The sequence below is a fragment of the Arachis duranensis genome, chromosome 9 (genome assembly GCF_000817695.3).
Source record: "Arachis duranensis cultivar V14167 chromosome 9, aradu.V14167.gnm2.J7QH, whole genome shotgun sequence".
NCBI classification, from domain to species: domain Eukaryota; kingdom Viridiplantae; phylum Streptophyta; class Magnoliopsida; order Fabales; family Fabaceae; genus Arachis; species Arachis duranensis.
In genome coordinates, this window is record NC_029780.3 from 49651618 (window position 1) to 49657339 (window position 5722).

The following is a 5722-nucleotide window of genomic DNA, read 5'->3' on the forward strand; positions in this document are numbered from 1 at the left end:
TCCAGGTTGGAACTCTCTCTTCTTGATGTTTTGATCATGCACAGCTTTCATCTTTTCCTTGTATATTCTGGAGTTCTCATAAGCTTCTAGGCGAAGGTTCTCCAGTTCCTGTAGTTGCAACTTTCTTTCAGCTCCAGCATTCTCAATCCCCATGTTGCACTCTTTAACTGCCCAGAAGGCTTTGTGTTCGATTTCAACTGGGAGATGACATGCTTTTCCATAAACTAAGCGGAAGGGACTCATCCCAATGGGTGTCTTGTATGCTGTTCTATATGCCCACAGTGCATCTTGTAGTCTGGTGCTCCAGTCTTTTCTGTGAGACTTTACTATCTTTTGCAAGATACGTTTAATTTCTCTGTTTGACACCTCGGCTTGCCCATTAGTTTGGGGATGGTAAGCTGTTGTAACTTTATGGATTATCCCATGCTTCTTCATCAATCCTGTTAGTCTCCTGTTACAAAAATGGGTGCCTTGATCGCTCACGATCGCTCGTGGTGATCCAAAACGGCATATAATATGGTTTCTCACAAAGGAAACAACAGAGTTAGCATCATCAGTGCGGGTAGGAATTGCTTCCACCCATTTGGAAACATAATCTACAGCTAATAATATATAAAAATATCCACTAGAATTTGGAAATGGACCCATGAAGTCAATGCCCCAAATATAAAAAATTTCACAGAAAAGCATATATTGTTGAGGCATCGCATCCCTCTTGGATATGTTACCAAATTTCTGGCATGGGTGACAAGATTTACAAAACTCAGCAGCATCTCTAAAAAGAGTAGGCCACCAGAATCCACAGTCTAAGATCTTTCTAGCTGTTTGTTGAGGGCCAAAATGTCCTCCACTCTCAGATGAGTGACAGACCTCTAAAATGGACTGGAATTCTGATTGAGGTACACAACGTCTAATTATCTGGTTAGTGCCACATCTCCATAAATATGGGTCATCCTATATATAATATTTAGACTCGCTTTTCAGCTTGTCTCTTTGATGTTTAGAAAAATGTGGAGGAAATGTGCGGCTAACTAAATAATTAGCAACAGGTGCATACCAAGGGACTACTTCAGATACTGCTTGTAAGTTGTCAAATGGGAAATTATCATCTATAAGAGTGGAGGCATCCTTAATGTGCTCAAGAAAACTCAAGTGGTCTGTCACTAAATTTTGATTACCACTCCTATCCTTGATTTCTAAATCAAACTCTTGTAACAGCAGTATCCAACGTATAAGTCTTGGTTTGAATTCCTTTTAGCCACTAGATACTTTAGAGCTGCATGGTCCGAATACACTACTACTCTAGTACCAAGTAAATAAGCCCGGAATTTATCCAGAGCAAAAACAATAGCAAGTAGCTCTTTCTCAGTAGTGGTATAATTGGACTGGGCAGTTTCTAAAGTCTTAGACGCATAGGCAATAACAAAAGGATTTTTACCTTCACGCTGAGCCAGTGCTGCTCCTACTGCATGGTTGGAAGCATCGCACATGATTTCAAATGGCTGGCTCCAGTCGGGTCCTCTCACAATTGGAGCTTGAGTTAGAGCAGTCTTTAGCTTATCAAATGCTTATTTGCAATCCTCACTGAACTCAAACTCAATATCCTTTTGTAGTAATCTGGATAAGGGAAGTGCCACCTTACTAAAGTCCTTAATAAATCTCCTGTAGAAACCTGCATGGCCAAGGAATGAACGGACTTCCCTCACAGAAGAGGGGTAAGGTAAACTAGAAATAACATTCACCTTTGCTGGGTCTACAGAAATGCCATTATTAGATACCACATGTCCCAATACAATCCCTTGCTTTACCATAAAGTGGCATTTTTTGAAATTCAATATAAGGTTTATATTAATACATCTATCTAATACTCTAGATAATCCATCTAAGCAAAGGTTAAAAGAATCACCATAAACGCTAAAATTGTCCATAAAAACTTCCATACAGTCCTCAATAAGATCAGAGAAAAGACTCATCATGCACCTTTGGAAAGTAGCTGGTGCATTGCACAAGCCAAAGGGCATTCTTTTATAAGCATAGGTTCCAAAAGAACATGTAAAAGTAGTCTTTTCCTGATCCTCAGGAGCTATATGAATCTGGAAATAACCTGTGTAACCATCTAAAAAGCAATAATGTGATTTACCTGACAGGCGATCCAGCATTTGATCATTGAATGGAAGTGGATAATGATCCTTACGAGTAGCTTGGTTGAGACGCCTGTAATCAATGCAGACTCTCCAAGCATTCTGAACTCTAGTTGCTATGAGTTCTCCACGCTCATTTTTCACTGTAGTGACTCCGGACTCCTTGGGCACCACTTGCACCGGGCTTACCCATTCACTGTCTGAAATGGGATATATGATACCGGCCAACAATAGTCTGGTCACTTCCTTTTTGACAACTTCCAAGATGGTAGGATTCAATCTTCTTTGTGGTTGACGGACAGGTCTTGCTCCCTCTTCTAAAAATATTCTGTGCTCGCATATTTGAGGGTTGATTCCCACTATGTCTGCCAAACTCCACCCTATTGCCTTCTTATGCTTCCTCAACACATCAAGTAGCTGTTCTTCTTATTGAGAAGTCAGTTCTCTTGCAATAATAACCGGAAGCTTCTGCTCATCCTCAAAGTAAGCATATTTGAGATGTGGAGGGAGAGGTTTCAATTCTAACTTTTTATCATGGACAGGCTCTGGGTTATCTAGGGCTTGTGAAAATGGCGAAGTGTCCTCATTGTCAGTTAAGAGGGTCCCCACACTTGGACCTTGTCCAGTGTGCCTCTCTTCAAACTCTTCCTTTTGAACTTCAGCCACACTTTCGTCTATGACATCACACTGGAAGATAGAACGATCTTCTGGGGGTTGTCAATGACTCCATTCAGATTGAAGATTACTATGCGGCCATCTATTTCATAGGAGTATGTCCCTAAAAAAACATCCAATTTGAATTTTGATGTCTTCAGGAATGGTCTTCCAAGAAGGATTGATGATGGCTTATCTGAATCATTATGGGGAATCTCCAAGATATAAAAATCAGTGGGAAATGTGAGCCCGTTAATGTTCACCAAAACATCTTCAGCAACTCCAGCAACTGTAATAATACTTTTATCTGCTAACACAAAACGAGCTGCCGACCTTTTTAAGGGAGGGAGCCTTAAAACATCATATATAGACAAAGGCATTATACTGACACATGCTCCTAAATCACACATGCAATCATAAATTACTACACCACCAATAGTACAACTAACTATGTAAGGACCTGGATCACTACATTTTTTAGGTAATCCTCCCATTAAAGAAGATATAGAACTACCTAAAGGAATAGTTTCTAATTCATTAATTTTATCTTTATGGATACATAAGTCTTTTAGAAACTTTGCATATTTAGGTACCTGCTGAATAACATCAAAAAGGGGAACAATTACCTCAACCTTTTTGAATATCTCTACCATTTTAGGATCAGGTTCCAGCTGCTTCCTAGGCTTCCTTGCAAGTTGTGGAAATAGAATGGGAGTAGTGTTTTCTGTGGTGCCTGCACCTTTTTGTGCCTCTTCCTGTGGTTGAGCTATCTCTTCTTCGGCTATGTCCTGTATATCCTCTTCCTCTTCAACATCTTCGATTTCTACCACCTCTTCTGCTGAGGCGTATTCTGGTGAGCTTGGTTCCTCCTGATTCCTCTCCTGCAGTGTGATTCTAGACCTCAGGGTGATGGCATTAATTCCTCCCTTTGGATTGGGTAATGGTTGAGAGGGGATTCCAGTGGTGCTTGAAGGTTGGTTACTGGAATTTTGTGCTGAACCAAGTTGTGTCATAAAAGCTTGTAGAGTAGAGGTGAAACCATTCAGACTGGCGTTAATACTGTTCACGATGGTATTTTCCATGGCCAGTTGTCTTTTCTCAAAGGCTTGTAATAATTCTTCATTAGAAGATATAGAAGAATGAGTAAATTGAGAGGTTTGCTGCTGATTGTTCGGTGGTCCTTGGTTTTGCCTCAGGTGAGGTGCTCGGTATGGTTGATTTTGCTTCCTGTTGTTGTAATTATTCCACCTCTGATTTCCCTGATTATCTCTGCCTCCCCTATTATTGTTATCCCTCCAATTCTGGTTTGAATTGTCCTGCCATCCATGGTTATTATTTCCACTTTGATTGTACCATTGGTTGGGGCGGTCATAGAAGTTGTGAGTGGATGCCAGCATGTTGTCTTCTTGTTGGAGCTGCGGGCATTCATTAGTGTAATGGCTGTAATCAGCACAAATTCCGCAAATTCTTTGTGGAACTAGTTGTTAGTTTTGCTGCGGTTGAGTTTGCTGAGCTTGTTGATTTAACTGCATTTGCTTCAGCAGGTTGGTCATTTCACAGATGCTTCGATTTAGAGCAGCAGTCTCTATGCCAGAAGATACTTCTGCAACGGCCCTTGAACGGCCTTGCTTCTATCTGTGGTTCTGAGTAGATTCAGCTAAATCACTGATCAATTGCCAAGCTTCATCAGTGGTCTTATACTTCTTCATTGACCCATTGCTGGCACTTTCCAACGTGGTCTTATCTTGGGGTCTCATACCTTGTGTGACATAACTGAGTAGCACAATCTTGTCAATCATGTGGTGGGGGCATGCTTCCAGAAGATTATTGAAGCGCTCCCAGTATTCAAAGAGAGTCTCATTGTCATCCTGAACAATTGTAGAGATATCCTTCCTCAGTTTATCAGTAACTTCAGATGGGAGGAATTTCTCCAGGAACTCCTTTCTGAGTGTATCCCAGTTGGATACGTTTGCTAGAGGTTGCGTGTAGTACCACTCTCTTGCTTTTCCCTCAAGAGAGAACGGAAAAGCTTTCAGCAAAATTGAAGTTTCATCAGCGCCATCACGCCTGACAGTAGAACAGGCTGCCTGAAAATCTCTCAAGTGCTTGATAGGCTCTTGAGCAGGTAGGCCATGAAACTTCGGCATCAAATTTAGCAGTGCGGTCTTTATTTCAAAATTCGTAGCTACCACTGGATGATGCGCTTGAAACAGTTGCAGTGTAAAATCAGGAGCTCCTTCCTCCTGAATGGTAATTCTTCTAGCTGCCATGTTTTCTGCACGTAAAACAACTGAATCAGTAGAACGGGGGCTGGTTTCTTCCTCAGATTCACTTTCAGATCCGCCTTCAGAGCGGACTAACCTACGCTGTTCTCGCCTTATTCGTGAAATTGTTCTTTCAATTTCAGGATCGAATATTAGCAAGCGCGGATCAGGAAGTGAACGTGTCATTTGACAGAAGAAACACGTAGCTCATAGTAGCAAAATTAAAGAAAATGCAAATAAATAAATTCTAATTAATAAAATAAGCACTCTATTGCGACTCCCCGGCAATGGTGCCAAAAATTGATGGAGTGCAGAAGCTGGTGAATTAAAAATTTATTAAAATGGTTACGTTGCAAGTATAGTTCTTAACTCACCGAAAATCTGCCTATCAATTTAGAAATATGTCACTGAAAGTTTAAATTAAAATTACTGGGAGTTTTATGTCCCAGGTCGTCTCCCAACGAGTTGCAGAAAAATGTGCTATTTTATTAATCAGATATTCCAAAAAGAGATGAGCTAAGTAAGTTGGGATTTAAATTGAGGAATTTTAAATAATAAAAATAAGAGGCCTTGACTGGGAATTGATTGGTTAGAATTTCTATCATTGATGGTGTGATTGTAAGATTAATTTATAATTAATAGTTGTTCTGTCTGGTTATCCCT

The 5722-nt window shown here is 40.4% G+C and overlaps 1 non-coding gene across 1 annotated transcript; it reads left to right on the plus strand.

The window, feature by feature from the left end:
* The first annotated feature begins 4588 nt into the window (after window positions 1-4588).
* LOC127742196 (small nucleolar RNA R71) lies at window positions 4589-4696 on the plus strand. The gene has a single exon (XR_008003383.1). It is a non-coding gene; the product is annotated as a small nucleolar RNA R71 (small nucleolar RNA).
* The last annotated feature ends 1026 nt before the right edge of the window (window positions 4697-5722 follow it).